Raw genomic sequence first — 20039 nt, forward strand, 5'->3', positions numbered from 1 at the left:
AAGTAGCACCTCTCCATGATGGCCATACCTGCCCTTTGGAAAGAACTCTGTGCCTTCTACCAAGATGCTGATGTGTGTGTCTGTGTGTGTGCACATGCAACTGGCAAAGATTTATTTAACACATTAAAGTAGGAACTGGCATGATGACAATGAGAATATAAAGGAGGAGAGGAAGATCTATTATAGCTAGTCAGCAGGTGAAAAGAATGCTGAAATGAGATTACACATGAGATTGAAACTGATCAATGCCCTGTAAAGTCAATCTGTAGGATTTCTTTTTTCTACTGGACAGGAATAAATTGCAATATATAGACCTTCTATGAGTGGATGTTAACTTTACAGAGCCCGGTCTCTCTGTAGACCTTCTGTTGACTCCCTGGAATAGCCAGACTTCTTTCAGGTTGGGTCCCAACGAAGAGCCAGGAGGAAGCTGTATTACTGTTTATGACCTCATTGAGAGACAGGGAGCAATGCTGCATGTTCTAGCTCCAGCTCTTCCAGTCTTACAGCTCAGCCTCCTGATAGGTGAGTAAACAAATCTGAGAGATGCCCCAGTCACCATCTGACTGCAGTCTCATGAGGGACCTTCAGCCAGAACCAGCCAGCAGAGCTGCTCGGGAATTCCTGGCTCACAGAAACTGTGCGAGATAATAAACGATCGATGTTTTAAATTACCGCATTAGGAGATGATTTTTCCCCCTGCAATGCTCAACCAAGGTGGCGCAGCAGTCAAGAATCCTTCTGACAATGCAGGAGATTCAAGACATTCGGGTTTGATCCCTGAGTTGGGAGGATCCCCTGGAGTAGGAAGTGGTAACCCACTCCAGTATTCCTGCCTGGAGAATCCCATGGACAAAGGAGCCTGGTGGGCTACAGTCCAGGGGGGTCTCAAAGTCAGGCAGGGCTGAGCGACTAAGCACACACAATGCACAGCCAAATCATCAATATTCACCTGGTCCTTAGCACAGTGCTTGCCTCATAGAGCATAATTGGTCACTTTTCCTGTGTAATGTTAGTATTTTGTAGTTTTAATATTTTTCATGAGTATTTAATTAGTAATTAGAATAAAGAAGACTGAGCACCAAACAATTTATGCTTTCAAACTACAGTGCTAGAGAAGACTCTTGAGAATTCCTTGGACTGCAAGAAGATCAAACCGGTCAAATCCTAAAGGAAATCAACCCTGAATATTCATTGGAAGGACTGACGCTGGAACAGAAGCTGCAATACTTTGGCCACTTGATGCCAAGAGCCAACTTATTGAAAAAGACCCTGGTGCTGGGAAAGATTGAGGGCAAGAGGAGCGAGGACAGCAGAGGATGAGATGGTTAGATGGCATCACTGAGTCCAATGGACATGTTTGTTGTTCAGTCACTCAGTCGTGTCCGACTCTGCGACTCTGCAGCATGCCAGGCTTCCCTGTCTTTCACCATCTCCTGGAGTTTGTTCAAACTCATGTCCGTTGAGTGGAGAAGGAAATGGCAACCCACTCCAGTACTCTTGCCTGGAGAATCCCATGGACGGCGGAGCCTGGTAGGCTACAGTCCCTGGGGTCGCTAAGATTCGGATACGACTAAGCGACTTCACTTTAACTTTTCACTTTCATGCATTGGAGAAGGAAATGGCAACCCACTCCAGTGTTCTTGCCTGGAGAATCCCAGGGATGGGGGGGCCTGGTGGGCTGCCATCTATGGGGTCGCACAGAGTCGGTGCGACTGAAGCGACTTAGCAGCAGCAGCAGCATGTCCATTGAGTCAGTGATGCCAGCCAACCATCTCATCCTCTGTCGTCACCTTCTCCTCCTGCCATCAATCTTTCCCAGCATCAGGGTCTTTTCCAGCGAGTGGGCTGGACATGAGTTTGAGCAAACTCCAGGGGATAGTGAAGGCCAGGGAACCCTGGTGTGCGCAGGCCGTGGGGTGGCAAGAGTCAATCAGGACTTAGCAAGTGAACAACAATTAGCATTTAATTTGTAGCTTAACTCTGTTTCTGGGCACTAGAGGGCACACTTATCTGTTGATGCGGTCTCAGACCTGCCGGTGCAGTTCTCCAGTCGAGGCACCAGGGGGAGCCCGCCTCTCATTTTTCACTATCCCTTTCAAAAGGTGGACTTAACAGACCGAAGAAGAATTCAAAACCAGTGAACTAGCATACACAAGGAAGAATGTGTAGTAAGCACATTCTCAAAAAAACAAGAAAACATGAATAACGCTACCTCCGTACTGGATGTGCAGACAAAGAACAAGAAAATACCCCACCCACACTTTTTTTTTTCCCCCATTTTAAATGTGGTCGAGCAGGTTGTATTTTCTTTAATCCCTGAAAAGGAGAAGGGCTCTGCAAACCTGTTATTTCTAAACAACATTGTTCTTAGTCTTTACCATAAACGACAGTGAACCTCGTCTTTACCGTATCTAGGAACAGCAACAGCAGTCTCTCTGTCACAGCTTCTGATGGCGAGAGGGTAATTCTGAGCACTGGTTCCCAGGGGCCCGAGGAGTATTTGTACCACCACTTTCACAGATTTTAAAGGTCTTATTTTTCCCTAGTTCTTATTTACACAGGATTGATAGTCTAGTGGCTGTGAAAATGGGCCATGATTATGATTGCAGGAAATTTGGGAAACGAGAGCCTTGAAATGAATTGCCTGAACCAAACACATTGTAATTCACCCCTCTTTCCAACTAATTCAAAGCAGACTTTACCCATAATCATTCATAGTAACCTGAGGAGGTTGGCAGCCTGAGCGATGATGACAGTCTGTCCGTCTCGAAGTAAGTCTTGAAAGCTGGCCCTACCCCAGGGTGGCTCAAGTACTCCTGGGGCTTGAATGGGGCAGGGTCTTAAGAATAAAAAAGGGTGGGTTGTGCTGGGTTTATCTGATGAGAGCCTTGTGCTATGAGGCCGGGACTCTGCAAACCCAGAAGACTGTAAGTCAAAGGGGGCTGGGGTGGGAGAGAACTGTACTCTGAAGAGCTGATTCTTTGAGGGCATCCAGAAATGGCAGCCCAAACTCTAGCTGACCCACCAGGTTGATGATCAAGCACAAGATTTGATCAGCTCAGATCCTGTTGTCTTGTTTTAATCCCCATCATACGGGGATTAAAAAGCAGAGACATTACTTTGCCAACAAAGGTCCGTCTAGTCAAGGCTGTGGTTTTTCCAGTAGTCATGTATGGATGTGAGAGTTGGACTATAAAGAAAGCTGAGCACCAAAGAATTGATGCTTTTGAACTGTGGTGCTGGAGAAGACTCTAGAGAGTCCCTTGGACTGCAAGGAGATCCAACCAGCCCATCCTAAAGGAAATCAGTCCTGAATATTCATTGGAAGGACTGATGGCTGAAGCCGAAACTCCAATTCTTTGGCCACCTGGTGTGAAGAACTGACTCATTGGAAAAGACCCTGAGGCTGGGAAAGATTGAAGGCAGGAGGAGAAGGGGGCAACAGAGGATGAGATGCTTGGATGGCATCACTGACTCGATGGACATGAGTTTGAGCAAGCTCTGGGAGTTGGTGATAGACAGGGAAGCCTGGCATGCTGCAGTCCACGGGGTCCCAAAGAGTCAGACACGACTGAGAGACTGAACTTAACGGGTTAAAACAAGGCCAGTACAAACACAAATATATAGTGAAGGTAGTAGAATGATGTTTCTACCTAACACATGTCTGTAAATAGTGATATTACTTTTCAGGTACTACTTAAGGTGAAGTCTTATCATTTGATGTGCAGTGCTTGCTTTAATACATGTAACATACTTTCCTATAACACTCTGGTAATAGCAAACGCTGCCCTCTTTAACTTAACCACAAATTGTGGACTATGGGAACCTCAGAGTATCTCCAGTCCCTCCCAGCTAGTAATGGAAATTTCCAGAGAGTTTCATACACATGCTGCTAAGAAGCCCTAAGTGAAAGAAAGTGAAAGTGAAGTCGCTCAATCGTGTCCGACTCTTTGCAACCTCATGGACTGTAGCCCACCAGGTTCCTCCGTCCATGGGATTTTCCAGGCAAGAGTACTGGAGTGGGTTGCCATTTCCTTCTCCAGGAGATCTTCCCGACCCAGGGATTGAACTGGGGTCTCCCTCATTGTAGGCAGACGCTTTACCGTCTAAGCCACCAGGGAAGTCCAAGAAACCCTAAGGCTCCCTCAAACTACTTTGTAGACTTGAAGTAGCAGGTATGCCACGCCCACTGCACTCGTTAGAGGCTACCTGGCTGGGTCCCCAGGTCACTGATTCTGTGAAAAAATGGTGGTAGATGACATTAGGGTGCTTCATGTGAAAGAAACCCTATGACAATTCACAAGACAAGGAAATGACCTTGAGTTGTGAACTCTAAAGGGCTTCGTGGAGGACAGCCCCCCAGTGGGGAGTAGGGTTGGGCATCCAGGCATGGAGTAATGGATGTTCTGGGCAGGGCTGGGTACACTGAGGCATGGAGGCAGAAAGTGAATACGTCTATTTGGGAACACTTCAGTCCGATTGGATCCTTACATGAAGGAAAACAGCAACAGAGGGTCTAGAGAGGGTTGATTCAAGTCCTAAGTCAAAGTCAGAAAGTTTTATCTAGTGAGCTAGGCCAGTTCTAGCCAACCGAAATGTGTGCAATGATAAAAATGTTCCAAATATAAGTTGTGCAATATGGTGGCCAGTAGATACATGTCACTGTCAAGCACTTGAAATACACTAAGGCAACTAATGAACTGGATTTTAAATTTGGTTTCATTTATTGCTTAATGTTTTTTACATTAGGGTTTGTTCTCTAAAACACTTTTTTATTGAAGTGTAGCTGATTTACCACGCCATGTTAGTTTCTGCTGTTCAGCAAAATGAATCAGTTGGGCATATACCCACTCACTTTTGGATTCATATGTGCTTCTCAGGCGGCGCTAGTGGTAAAAAACCTGCCTGTCAGAGCAGGAGACATGAGTTACAGGTTCTATTCCTGGGGTGGGAAGATCCCCTGGAGGAGAGCATGGCGATCCACTCCAGTATTCTTGCCTGGAAAATCCCACGGACAGAGGAGCCTGGTGGGCTATAGTCCATAGGGTCACACAGAGGTGGACACGACTGAAGCAACTTAGCACGCATGCATGCATATAGCTAATGGCCACCATATCTAGCAGTGCATTTCCAGACAGTGGAAAAACGACATGATCAAAAGTGTGCTTCCTTTTGAATAATCTGAAAGCTGACTATAAAGTAGATTTTAGGATCGGTACTCTGAAGATAGGGTCTCATGGTGTGACGTGTGACAGAATCAACATGTGGGTTCCTCTTTTTTTAAGTAAAATACAAAATGTTTTCTCCAAAAACAAAATACACAACTGATTCTGTTTCAATGAGGACACAGAAATGGACTCTGTGAGGGGCACACCACTTTCTTGCCTTATCACCTACAGAATGTCCTTGAGGAATCTCCCTGTGATATCCAGAAACTTCTCAGAACTCAGTTTGTTAACTGCTAAGCCAGGTCAAAGGTAGTGGGGAATGTTACCAGTGAAAGTGAAAGTCGCTCAGTCATGTCTCTTTGCAACCCCATGGACCATAGAGTCCCCAGGAATAGAACCTGTGACTCATGTCTCCTGCTCTGACAGGCAGGTTTTTTTTTATTTGAGGGAGAAAAGAAATCAGAGAACTCTGGAATTGAAAGGTACCCTGGGGACGGTTAGGAGCTCAATTGCCTTCCCCCAAAATTCAGATGTTCTAACTCCTGGTACCTCAGAATGGGACCGTATTTGGAGACAGGACTTTTAAAGAGGAGATCATGAAGTCATATGCGTGGGCCCTAGTCCAGTGTGTCTGGTGTCCTTATGAGAAGAGATTAGGACACAGACGTGCTCACAGAGGGGGGACCATGTGAAAACCCAGGGAGAAGACAAGCTAAGCAGAGAGACTCCAGAAGAAACCAAACCAGCCCACACCTAGATCTTGAGCTTCCAGCCTCTAAAACGAGGAGAGGACACATGCTGTTGTTTAAGCCACCCCTGGCTAACCCCTGGATCCAACTCTCTTTCCTCCTGAAGAATCTGAGGCCCGGTGTCACACAACTTGGATCGGTGGTAGGTCCAGGCCCCAGGGGTCTTCCTTCTTGTCCCAGAGGACTTACACCAACCACACCCCTGAATCTGACTTGGATGCATTTCCAGAAAGGAGACAGGAAGATGATGAAAAGAGCAATGAGCAGAGTTGGCATCTACTCGGTTGTGTGAAAGGAATGGGCAGAGAGATGATTTGGTGGTTTGACAGCTTCTTATAAAATCCCGTGACTCTTGAGCTATCATGCTGATAACTTGTTCCGAATTCTTACTCCCATTCTTTGTTGCTAATTGGGGAAAATGTAGGCATTCCAAAGTGACTTCAGCATGATTTTTAAATACCTGGAATCATGTTGGACTAATGGGTCCAAACGTAACCAAGGAGATCTTACTCTTTCATTTAATGTTTGCATCTCTGATTTGTTGACCGTCTTCCAGAACATCCTTTGATGAAAAAAAAAAAAAACAAACCTCGAACAGCTGGGGGATTCGTGGTGGGAGAGTTTGATTTGTAATTCAATTTTATTTTAGTTTTAGTATCTGTTTTTGGTTTTTTTTTTAAAGCACGGATACATTTTTAGTTTTATTTTTTTAACATGAGGGCCTCAGAATGCTGACTGATTGTCTCTCTCCACCCCGTGTTGGTTTCAGATGACAAGCTTTTCAAAGCACAGCTCTGTGACTTTTAGGGAAGCTCAAGACTCATTGTCTTGTCGCCTTCCTGTCCCCAGCAACTCTTGTTGTTGCCACATCCCGGAGTGCTCTAAATCTCTGATTTCCCTCTTTGAGTGGCTGTCTCCCGTGTATCTTATTTACAGATAAGGCAAAGAAAGCCTTTGAATCTGAATTGAAGCATGGCTAACTGAGCTTAAGTTGTTGGAATCCCCGGATAATCCCGATGTTAAATGAGGGGGGAAATGCCTACAGGCTGTTCCTCAGAAAGCCCATCATTTTCCCCACACTTCTGTAGGTGAAATTCAAGCTTCCGCACCTGTTCCCACTGATTGGTGCGACTGACACGGTGCCAAGCACTGTGCCGTGAGCCTGGTGGCTGGTGGCCTGGCCTGCCTGTCTCTGACACCGACATGGTAAGCTGAGACTGCCGATCAAGTCTGCCCCCACCTCCACAATTCTTCTTCTGCTCGTGAATATGCCCAGATCATGCGCTGGGGCGGGGCTGTGGGGGGCATGGAAACTGTGCTTTACATTCATTTTCATCACTCGGAGAAGAAATAAAAACAGGCCTGATGCGTAAGGACCAGTATAGGACACAAAATGTAGTGCTTCCTTAAAAACAGGATCCAAACAAACACTCTGACCAAAGATTTGACGTTGGCATAAGACAGTTCAACTGCCGAAAAACGTGTATTGGGAAACAGAGTTCTGTTTTTAATCGGTGTTTCGTTTGTTCATTTGTTTTTAACAGATCTTAAGAGTAACTTTTAGGGTCTTGCCCCTGATAATTGTTCTTAGTTGCATGCTATATTCTGTGCTGTACTAAGTCACTTCAGTCATGTCCAACTCTTTGAGACCCCATGGACTGTAGCCCACCAGGCTCCTCTGTCCATGGGATTCTGCAGGCAAGAATTTTGGAGTGGGTTGCCATTTCCTTCTCTAGGGGGTCTTCCCAATCCAGGGATCAAACCCCTGTCTCTTAGGTCTCCTACACTGGCAGGCAGATTCTTTGCTGCTAGTGCTACCTGTGCGGTTACCAGCAAATGATATGTGAATTAATTAATATTAAGCCTTTCAAATTAGCTTTTTAAAGTGATAAACAAAATGCATTTTGTTCTAAATGAAAATAAAAAACTCTTCATACTGAAATTTCTTTTAGAGTAACTAGATCAGATGCAAAACCAATGTCTTCCACTTAATTCCTCCTTTACCTACTGCTTTCCCCAAAAGAAAGTGAAGTTATAAAGAAAGAAACTGTCTTCCTGGGATTTTGTTCACCATGGGCCTTTCAGGGAAGACGAGAAAAGTCCTGGTTGCTTCTATTTGCAATCACTTAAACCTCCTGGGAGCTGTTTCATCATTGTGCGGCTCAACTATTTGGAACTCTGGAGAACTTTCAGGGGAAGAGAGCATAAGTGATAAATAGTTTGGAAATGAAGATCAAAAAGAAAGCATTGGGGGAACTGGGGATGTTTAGTCTAGAGAAGAGAAGGAGGAGGAGAAGTCGTGCTTTTTCTGACTGGTGAAAAAGACGAGGACCGGTCTTTCACCCCAGAGTTAAGAAGAGCAAGTGGATATAGGCAGATGCGAAGGATTTAACTTAACGTAATTTCTTTTATTTTTATTTTTAAAATAATAATGGAATGCTCAGGGACTCCTGAAATTATCATATAATGGTTTCAGAATGCTATTCCACAGAGCAATCTGGAGATTAAGAATGTCACAATATCCACCAAGGGGAGTAGAGAATTAATCGTATTCACATAACAGAGTCAGAAATACTTTCCACTGATAATTGCAAGAGTAGTGATGTTTACTTCCAACAGGAATTTAACATTCATCACACATTTGAATGGATTTTCCCTGGTGGCTCAGACAGTAAAGAATCTCCCTACAATATGGGAGACCTGGGTTCGATTCCTGGGTGGGGAAGATCCCCTGGAGAAAGGAATGGCAACCCAGTCCAGTATTCTTGCCTGGAGAAATCGATGGACAGAGGAGCCTGACGGGCTATAGTTCATAGGGTCACAAAGAGTCGGACACCACTGAAGCAGCTTAGCACACACACGCACACAGTTGAAGCTGTCTTTAAAATTTGTATCTGTCTAGCCCACCACCCTAAAGACCTAAGCACTGGTCTTTAGGAACTGGTAGGAACAGATATCTTAGATTACACTTAAAGTGCCAAGTTCTCTATTCACGCCGTCCATGCTGCACCAGTAATGTACACCCCGTGCTTGGTGTTGTTATTTAGTTGCTAAGTCACGTCCTACTCTTTGAGACCCCATGGACTGCAACACGCCAGGCAGCTGTCTTCCACTGTCCCCCAGAGTTTGCTCAAGCTCACGTTTATTGAGTCAGTGCTATCTAACCATCTCATCCTCTGCTGCCCCTTCTTCTTTTGCCTTCAGTCTTTCCCAGCATCAGGGTCTTTTCCAGTGAGTCGGCTCTTCGCATCAGGTGACCAAAATATTGGAGCTTCAGTGTCAGCGTCAGTCCTTCCAATGAATATTCAGACTTGATTTCTTTTAGGATTGACAGGATTCAACTCCTTGCAGTCCGAGAGACTCTCAGGGGTCTTTTCCAACACCACAATTCGAAAGCATCAGTCAGGCTTCTTTATGGTCCAGCTGTCACCTCCGTATATGACTACGTGAAAAACCATAACTTTGACTATACAGATTTTGTCAACAAAGTGATGTCTCTGCTTTTTAATATGCTAAGTTTGCCCTCCCATCAGTCCCCACACAACACATTCCTTTTGTATATCGGCCTGATTGTATATTGTATATTGGGCTGATGATTCAATAGGATTCTTCCAGATGCACATCCTGCTCTTACTTGTTGGTGGAAATCATGACTTGAGAGTGTACTTTCTCCCTCACTTCCTCTCTGCCAGCCTTGTTGGCCGTCTTCTTGTGCCTCCCGTATGCCAGGGTGCTTTCCCTTCATCCCTTTGCTCAGCGGGCACCTTCATATTTGTCAGGTCTCCCACTCCTGTACTCTTGCCTGGAAAGAGGATGGAGGAGCCTGGTGGGCTGCAGTCCATGGGTCGCTGAGGGTTGGACACGACTGAACGACTTCACTTTCATTTTTCACTTTCATGCGTTGGAGAAGGAAATGGCAGCCCACTCCAGTGTTCTTGCCTGGAGAATCCCAGGGACGGGGGAGCCTGGTGGGCTGCTATCTATGGGGTCACACAGAGTCAGACACAACTGAAACGACTTAGCAGCAGCAGCATAGCTCCTGAGATCAAACCTTCCTGACGATTCTGTTCAAAGGACGTGCTCTCTCTCATCAGCACACCCAGTTCATTCCCAGCAAAGCCCTGACTACAGGCTGTAATTACAGGCTTGTCTGTCTCTCATTTGCTGTCACTCGTCTCCCACAAGAACGTGAGCTCTCTAAGAGTAAGGACTTGCTCTGTCTTACTCATTCCTGTGCCGCTGCTGTCTAGAAAAATGCCTAGCCACAGTAGATGTTCAATAAGTATTTGTTGAGTGAATGAATCCGTTTTTAAGATTATTCAAGCCATTTGTTTTTCCTTGATTGTCTGCCAGTCTGCTCCTTGGTAAGGTATCTGACCACTGGAGGAAGAAACGTGGGTCATTTGCAGCTTCTGTTCAAAGAAGATGTGGAACTTTAATAATTAGAGGGAGGTCCTGGCTTTTAAGTCTTAGCTTTGCAGCTGTGTATCCCTTAATCAAAGATTCAGTTAGGAGAGCCAGCAGGGTTTTATGAGCAAATTTTAATTTTTCTATTTCTGTCTGCTTTGTGAGTTTTATTTTATCTGAATTTGGAATGCGAAGTGCTATGGAAGATTTAGGGCTGCCCATATGTGATTTTCAATTATCAAGATGCTAAAAATGCTACAAAATTAACATTTTTGTTTATTTCAAGTACAGTGGTCTCAGGATTACATAACACTAAGTCTTCTTAAGAATTACAAAATAAAGATGCTGATGTGAAACTCATTGCAACCTATGAACTTGTGTCTACAAAACACTGATGTAATGCTATGAGCTCATAATATAAATGGATGCTGAACCATCTGTGTTTTGTAACACACTGTATCATAAAAAAATTTGTGTATAATTCTAAAGTAAAAAATGAAACAAATTTTCAACTAACAGGTGCGTTGCTTCAAACATACAACTCAGCAATTCTAAATCCTGACTTGAAACAATGCCTGCAAAAGTGAAGAGTCAGGGGAAGACACTACATTTGATACTCTTGAAAAATACCAAAGAAGTACCTCTAAAATGTAGTAGAGAAATGATAAATATAAGATGTTGCAAAGCGGGATAAAAGAGTCAATATAAAATACTTCTTTACTGGAAGGAAAGAAAAAGAAAGAAGGAAAGACAAAGAGAGGAAGGCAGAGTTTGTGGAGGAGGGTCCATTCCTGAGCTGGTTGAAGCTCTTGAGCTCAGGCTCTTGGGCTGCGTAGTCAAGAAAACGATGGTCGGAATTCACCTATAGCACATCTTTATCCATTTATCTGTCGATGGACATTTAGGCTGTTTCCATGACCAGCTATTATAGATAGTGCTGCTATGAACACAGGGGTGCATGTACCTTTTTCAAATTAGAGTTCTGTCTATATGCCCAGGAGTGGGATTGCCAGATGGTATGGCTATTTTAAAAGAGATACAGGAGTAATCCCAAGAGGCAGTTTGAAGGGAACAGAAATAGACATTTATCAAGGTGTTCCATACTTAATGCTTCCCTGGTGGCTCAGATGGTAAAGCGTCTGCCTGCAATACGGGACACCCGGCTTTGAGCCCTGGATTGGGAAGATGCCCTGCAGAAGGCAATGGCAACCCACTCCAGTACCCTTGCCTGGAAAATCCCATGGACAGAGGAGCCTGGTAGGCTACAGTCCACGGGCTCACAAAGAGTTGGACATGACTGAGCGACTTCACTTTCACTTTTCACTTTCCATACTTTATATATGTTACTAAATTCTCATAACACTTCCAAAGAGGTGTTACTAATCCAATTTAGAGAAAATTGATCAAGAGGGAGGGGTCATATGTATACCTATGGCTGATTCATGTTGATACTTGGCAGAAACCAACAAAATTCTGTAAAGCAATTATCCTTCAATTTAAAAATAGAGATAATTGAGTCTCAGTGACTTATTAAATATCTTACTCAAGGTCAGACAATGGAACTAGATCTGAGAACCAGCAGATTGGCTAGGTGGTGGACTAGGATGAGTCAAAGCATTTTCACTTGGCTTGTTTTATAAAGCTGTATTTGTATTTTTATTAATTTTTTTTCTCATAAATCTGGGAACCTAACATTCATTTGTGCTTGATTGCATATCAAAGACACGGGCTGAATAGGTTAATGCCCAAAGCAGAGAGTGATGGCCAGATTTGTCTTAGTTTTGTTTCTTCATCCTTAAGGCTAGCATTTGGTTTTAGGTGAGGGAAAGATGAGTTCCTGACAATAAACAGCAGTTTAATCAAGACTTATAATGAGGGCTCACCAGCCGGTTAAGGCAAGCAGCCTTCACTAGATTTGCCTGCTCTCAGTGAGTCCCTCTGGGTAGCTGTGACTCTGGGCTGGAGGGGAGTCACAGAGCTGAGGTCCCTGCAAAGGGAAGCCAGCCTGCACGCATTTCCAAGAGTGTCCTGCTGCTGACTGGCGCCACGGTCACCCACTTGGGGCATTTTGAAGCAGCCTCAAATAAGCTTGCAACATCAGGGTTAGAGAAGAAGGTGGGCTAAGAGTCAAGGACACAGCACAAGTTTTAGATTTAGGTTTTAAAACCTGGGAAACTCTTATTTTTCTTTTTTATAAAGAAAAACAGAAGTTTGCAGTCTCCTTTCATTACCCACCGGTGCTTCTGAGCCATGAACTTTCCCCCACTTCGGAAACTTCTCTGGAAAATGCATTTCATGCTTCTCTACTTCAGTAAAAACCCTTGACTGAATTGTTACAAAACAGGAGACTTGGCCCAGGGAGTGTGAGAAATCTCCCGACGCGGCAAAGCCAGTTGGCATCCTTGAAGCCCTGTGTGCTCCGACCCCTGGTTTACCTGTCTTCTTGGACTGTGACCTTCTTCCAGCAGAAGGGGGTTCTGACTGTTCCCATGCCAGGGGGCCAGGAGGAGGCGGTCACAGCACATACATCACTTTCTCAGACACACTGAAGGGTGTCTCTTCGGATGAGGGGGGCTGACCTGACTTCAGGGCTCCGAGCTCACCAATACGTGAGACACAATCTTCAGAGAATTCGCAGAGCAAATCTCTCTGAAAGCCTCAACTTGGATTTTTGCTCTTATAAGGCTATGCCTGCATTATTGGCAACCCACTCCAGTGTTCCTGCCTAGAGAATCCCACGGACACAGGAGCCCGGTGGGCTACCGTCCAGAGAGTCGGGAGTCGCAGAGTCAGACACGACTGAAGCGACTTAGCTCACAAAGCACACACAAGGCGGTGCCTGCATCATTATTAGCTTCTCGCTGCTCTTACACAAATGGGATAAGCCTCCTCTTTCTCCGCTGGTACAGACTTTTACCCAACAGTCCTTATATAGATCCTTAGCCAGCCAGTTTCCTGTTCTCCAGCACTGGGGTTTCTGAACTTAATCTCTTTTCTCAAGCTCTCACCCTGTTCTTTACTCCTTCACTCTCAGAAGATGATCCAAATTCTTCTTTCCTTAAGAAAAGGGAGTATTTTCAATAAGAATTCATTGGGCACCTGCTATAAAGCAGGAAGTATGCTGTTTGGGGAACATAAAGACAAATAAGTCATGAACTCTACCCTGGAGGGGCTTATAGCTGGATAAGGAAAAGTCACTCAGTCAAGTCACTCAGATCACTTGACTGAGCGACTGAACTGAATTGATGTGACATGTGGGATCTTAGTTTCCTGACCAGGGATCAAACCCAAGCCTCTTGCACTGGAAGCTTGGAATCTTAGCCACTTTACTGCCAGGGGAGTGCCTCACTGTCATTTTTTAAAATCAGACCCTGACTATTTCTTTTTCTGGTCTGTTGGATAGCCCCAATAATGAAGACTCTGCTTTATGTCTCTTTTTATTTCACTTTATCTTTCATGGCATTTCACAAATTACATTTCTAGAATACAGATTCTTTTTTGAAAAAAAAAATAATTCCTTAAAATAAAAATTGATGATTTTCCACTGCCTGCACTAAAATTCAAATTTTGACGTAGCACTCAGGACAGTGTGTCCTTGGCCGCCAGTTTTCTTTTTGAAACTCCCTTCTTTCCTTCTCATTCCACGTACATCATCTGATGTAGCCCTGTGTGATCACAGCGTGCTGCCCTGCCTCCCCAAACTTGCCTTGAATTCTTACACCTCCCAGGACCTACTGTGGTTTCTTCTCTACCTAGAAATGGCTTGTGCACTTGTCAAAATCGTATTCATGCTTCTGAGCCCAGCTTAAGTGTTACCATCTCTGTGAAGTCTTCCCAGACCTCCTTTTCTCCTGGAAGATCAGTGGGTGTCCCCTCTGTGTTCTCATACCAGAAAAGTGAAAGTGAAGTCACTCAGTTGTGTCCAACTCTTTGCGACCCCATGGACTGCAGCCCACCAGGCTCCTCTCTCCATGGGATTTTCCAGGCAAGGGTACTGGAGTGGGTTGCCATTTCCTTCTCCAGAGGGATCTTCCAAACCCAGGGATCGAACCCGGGTCCCCCACATTGCAGGCAGATGCTTTACATCTGAGCCACTGGGGAAGCCTCTCTCTCTCTTTCTCTCTCTTAATACCAGGGTGGTTCCCAGACCTGGCTGTGCACTAGAATCAATTGAGAAGCTTTAAAAAGATCCCGAAGCCTCAGCCTTACCTCATACCTTATACCAGAATATATGAGGGAAAGCTCTGTGCATTTGTAGGTTTTGAAATCTGATCTCAGGTGCTCAGAATTTGATAAGTTCAGATATTTATTCAAGATTCAATAATTCACAGGTTACTAACGGTCATCAAGGAGAACAAGATTCACTTTATTCTGGGTTAGCCTGATTCTCGGACAAGGAATTACTTTCCTCATCAGTTAGATTGTCTCCAGGGTCTCTGTCTTTATTTCCGAAACAGACATTCTTTGAAAGACCAAAGAAGACAACGGATGAAGTGGCCTGCTGTGATATTCTCATCTTGGGAAAATTACAGAGGTAATTCAGAATAAAGTTGGGATGTCCCATTTTCTGTTCTGTGGTTGTAACATTTTAAATCTCCTCTCTTCCAGGCACACGTGTGTGTCAGAATCTCTCCAGTTCTGCCAAGTCCAACTGCCATCGTACCCATGCTGCTGCTGCTGCTAAGTCGCTTCAGTCGTGTCCGACTCTGTGCGACCCCATAGACGGCAGCCCACCAGGCTCCCCCGTCCCTGGGATTCTCCAGGCAAGAACACTGGAGCGGGTTGCCATTTCCTTCTCCAATGCATGAAAGTGAAAAGTTAAAGGGAAGTCGCTCAGTCGTGTCCAACTCTTCTCGACCCCAGGGACTGCAGCCTACCAGGCTCCTCCATCCATGGGATTTTCTAGGCAAGAGTACTGGAGTGGGGTGCCATGGCCTAGACAAGACTAAATAAATTGAGATGAAGTGTTCCCTTGCACCACTAAACTGGGGTCTGAAGGTAAGTCTGCTGAATAAATTGTAAAAGATAGTATAATGTTTGTAAGTGAAATATTGTCAATACTCACAGTGAATTTTTTTTATAGTTCAGACGGGAAGTATCACAACAACTTACAGTGTGTCTCAGAACATGAAAAAGGTTCTCATTTGAGAACCAGAGCAATAAGTTTGCTATTACAGATTGGACTGGAAAGCATCAAAGTAATAGAATTGTTTTCTTGGAGGTTTAAATTCATTGAATAACATTTAACTATGATCTGTAGGAGTTTTAAATTCTAGAACTCTTCCCTGTGTCACCAAGCCCAGCTATCGCTCTGATCCTCGGGGATGTGAAATGCTAACATATCTGTATGTTCCGTGATTGGGTAGACCAGAGCTCTGCACTTCTCCCCACACACACCTGCCCTTTGCAAGGATGTGCACACACCACACACGCGTGTACAGATACGTATGCCCACACCGCCACCGCTGGTCTGTCCACAGCCCGGGTCTAGATGAAACTCTGACTTTTAAGGTTGCTGTTTTCTTTGGCTTTTAAATCATGATCTTACTGTGGAATCCAAAACTCAGACAAACGTGATGCCAGCGGAAGTCACAGCAGGATCGTTTGCGGAGGTTGGATATCTTTAAATTAAAGAAAACAAAAAACAGTGAGAGTGGGTCCTTAAAAACCAACATTTTATAACCTGAGTCATGCTCATGTTTTTGCTCCTTTGCTTAGAAAAAAAACAGTATCTCAGAGCTGACCTAAAACCTGGCTAGTGGTGCACGGCACGGTAGGGGATGGGCTGTGCACACCAAGGGGCATGAAGGAGGGTCCTCCTGCCCTTGGGGTCTGGGCGAGGCTGAAGTCCTGAGGTTCTGGAGGACGATCCTTCTCACTCATACAGAAAACATGTCCATAAGAACAGTGTATCTAAAATAATTTTATTTAAAACTTTTTTAAGGTTCACTGTTCTGAACTCTAAAAATGAGCAGAAGTGACTACCCCTGCCGCCAGTCCCCTACTGGCAAAGCTGCCTCTTAACTATCAAGGCTCAGTTGAATTCAGTGGTTCTCAGCATGCGGTCCCCAGGCCAGCAGCAGCATCACTCCAGAACTTTTTAGAAAATCATATTCTCCAGCCCTTCCCCAGGCTTGGTGGCTCAGATGGTAAAGAATCCACCCGCAATGCAGCAGACCTGGGTTCGATCCCTGGGTCGGGAAGATCCCCTGGAGAGGGAATGGCAGCCCACTCCAGTATTCTTGCCTGGAGAATCCCATGGACAGGGGAACCTGGGGGCTACAGTGCATGGGGTCGCAGAGTCAGACATGACTGAGGGAGTAACTCTTTCACTAGCACCCCAGATTTGCCCAATCAGAAACTCTGGGAGTAGGACCCAGAAATGGGTGCTTTGACTGGGTTTCTAGGTGGTGCTGAGGCAGGCTCAAGTTGAGGACCACTGGCTTCAAACAATTCACTCTATGAAGAACCAGCAGGTTGAATATAAGTCAACCATTCGCCATTGCTTACTGGTAACATAGAAAAACCAATAGGGTCTCTAGAGTATTTGAGCCTTTTCCTAACATTTTTGTCATGTCAAAGAAAAGGGGGTAATGCAGGTATGGAGAAAAACATGTTTTTCAGCCAAGTCCCATTGATGTAAAAAGTGAAAAGTTGAGTGTCACATATAGGCACAAAAATAAACCCACTTAGATCTTCCTTTTGTTCCTTCCAATAAGAGATAGAACATGTTTAATTTGCTTTTTTTCCCAACTAACTATGAAGAACAAAAGACAAAGCCAGGGAAAATAACCGTTTTCTGTTGTGGTTAATTAAAGAGAGATAGCAGACTCTACAGAAGAACTCATTTTCTTGAAGGGCAGAGGCTTTCTCTATACTTCTTTATGTACCTAGTGCACTAGAGGATAGTTGGGTGGCATCACCGACTCAATGGACATGAGTCTGAGCAAACTCCAGGAGATAGTGAAGGACAGGGAAGCCTGGCGTGCTGAAGTCCATGGGGTTACAAAGAGCTGGACACGATTTAGTGACTGAACAAAGCACATTCCTTAATCTGAAATAGGGGTCTAATAACTATTCATTAAAATTGAGGGGAAAAGCAAATAGGAGAAAAGAAAAAGGAGTAAAAAGATAAAAATAGAAAAGCATCACAGGGAGAAATATAAACTTGAGAGACAAAGAAACATCTACCAGAGAAGGAAGATGCCAGGGGGAAATCAAAGAAAGTGGCAGAGGTAAAAAGCGAAGTGACAGTTCCCTGAGAAACAGAGAACTCACCTGACTTACCAGTTATATGAATAAGGCTCATGAACTTCAGAGGCAATGATCTGGCTGCTCAGGCATGCAACATTTTCCCCTTTAAAAACTGCTTCTAAAACTCTTTGTCCCAAGATGCTGGCCAAGTTTCAAGGACCAAGGAGCAGACTCTTAGGGACACAGCGTGTGTACTAAGTCACTTCAGTCGTGTCTGACTCTGTGTGACCCCATGGACTATAGCCCGCTAGGCTCCTCTATCCATGGGATTCTCCAGGCAAGAATACTGGAGTGGGGTTGCCATGCCCTCCTCCAGAACCCTCCGACCCAGGGATCAAAAATGCGACTCCTGAGGCTTGTGCATTGGCAGGTGGGTTCTTTAGGTAGAATCCAGCACCACCTGGGATTTTTACCTGAAGAAGGAACACCTTCCGTCAAGAAGAGATACTTGGATCTGAGATGAGTGGCTTATGAGGTAGTGATCTCCCCGTCACAAGGTATTCAAGCCAAGGAGTCCAGGTAGCTGCAAGGAGTACTACAGATGCTGTATCAGAAGAAGGGGGGACTTCCCTGGTGGTCCAGTAGCTGAGACTCTGAGTTCCCCATGCAGGGGGCCCAGGTTCGATCCCTGATCAGGGAACTAGATCCCACATGTCGCAACTAAGAGTTTCACAGACTGCGACAAAGGTCAGAGATCCCACGTGCTGTGACTGAGGTCCTGTGCAGCCAGATGGAAAAAAAAGAAAAAAAAATTTTTTTTTAAAGAAGAAGGGGAAGGGAGAGGTTGATTCTTTTAAAATCTTGAACTTTATTGAGCATATTTCTCAGAGTTCCACCTCACAGCTGCTGTTTCACAGATAGTAAGCGTGGGAAATATGGCTCAGTAGACCAAGGCCTGTGAATTCTCAACTTGAACCAAAATTCACCTTCACCTCTTCACCCGTCGCTACCCTATTTCACACTTGGTTTCATCTCCACAATGAGAATATGTCCTCACAGCAGATAGTGCAGATAACTGAGAAAAGCAGTTCTGAGAACTTAAAAAAAAATGCAAATGTTCAGTAATTACCCTTTAAAATGTGAGAACAGTGCTTTAGAGCAGTAACTGAATAGTTCAGTCATAAGCAGAGTTGGCCTCAGGGGAAAACATAATCCGACTTAAGAGTTGGCAGGAGACGTGGTACCCACTCCCAAGGAGGGACCTACTTATTCGAGAAAAGATGTCAGAAATCCTGAGCTACCACATGAAAGCAGGAGCTGGTGGCCACTTCTTCCAAGTCAGAGATGGTGATCCAGCCCTGGAAAATGGCAGTTTCTGCAGTTAGTTTTCCCCTTTGGGAAAGCACCAGCACCTCCACACTGCTGATCTGGATACTGGCCTTGGACTTTCCATAATGGGCAATAAACAAGAGAGAACCACGAGGAAAAGCAACCTGTGCGTCCACCGTCCTTAGACATCGAGGCTTATGTCACTATGGTGGCGGTGCTTTAGTCGCTCAGTTGTGTCCCGCTCCTCTCGACCCTATGACTGTGGCCCACCAGCCTCCTCTGTCCATGAGATTGTCAGGCAAGACTATTGGAGTGGGTTGCCATTTCCTTCTCCAGGGGATCCTCCCTATCCAGGGATTGAACCAGCTACTCCTGCACTGGCAGACGGATTCTTAACCAACAGAGCCATTTTACAGTTGCTCAAACCCACAGAATGTACAGCAGCAAAGGTGAGCCCTGACTCGAACCTTGGCCATTGGGTGATGGCGCTGAGTCCATGTAGGTTCATCAGCCGTAACCGATGTAGCGCTCTTCATTCAGTCCAGCATTTTGCATGATGTACTCTGCATGTAAGTTAGATAAGCAGGGTTATTTAATCTGCTTCGATCATGCCCAATTCTTTGTGACCCAATGGACTGTAGCCCTTCAGACTCCTCTGTCCATGGGATTCTCCAGGCAAGAATACTAGAGGGGATTACCATGCCCTTCCCAACCCAGGGATGAAACCCATGTCTCTTATGTCTCCTGCATTGGCAGGGTGGTTCTTTACCACTAGTGCCACCTGGGAAGCCCTCCTTCTTTCATTGCTGATGGTCAAAAAATATTTATTATAGGTATACATCTATGCACACCTATTCATATATTGGAAAGAGTGAGATACATGTCGTGTGATGGTAAAATGCATGAATTCTAGAGTAAAACTGCTGGTGTTCCAATACCCCGACCAGCTGTGTACTCTGGGCCAGGTGCTTTGCCACTTTCTGACTCATTTCCTGCTTGTACAACAGGTATACTCAGAGTGTAATAGTTAAGAATGTTTTTGGAACGTTTTAGGCACTTTGCAAGAATTAGCCAATACAGTTGTACCAATAAAGGTAGAACTCTTGAGTAATATTTCTCATTCGGTGCCTGTTGGCGGGAACAATGAACATTTAGTGGAAAGGAGACAGAGATCAAAACTGAGATAGAT

At 44.9% G+C, this 20039-nt stretch overlaps 1 long non-coding RNA gene across 1 annotated transcript; it reads right to left on the bottom strand.

The window, feature by feature from the left end:
- Window positions 1–14620: 14620 nt before the first annotated feature.
- Window positions 14621–19143, bottom strand: LOC113881770. Its single transcript, XR_003508155.1, has 3 exons — window positions 18788–19143; window positions 17995–18299; window positions 14621–15948 (listed from the first exon to the last, which is right to left on the bottom strand). It is a non-coding gene; the product is annotated as an uncharacterized LOC113881770 (long non-coding RNA).
- Window positions 19144–20039: the final 896 nt, after the last annotated feature.

This window comes from Bos indicus x Bos taurus, chromosome 23 (genome assembly GCF_003369695.1).
Source record: "Bos indicus x Bos taurus breed Angus x Brahman F1 hybrid chromosome 23, Bos_hybrid_MaternalHap_v2.0, whole genome shotgun sequence".
NCBI lineage: Eukaryota > Metazoa > Chordata > Mammalia > Artiodactyla > Bovidae > Bos > Bos indicus x Bos taurus.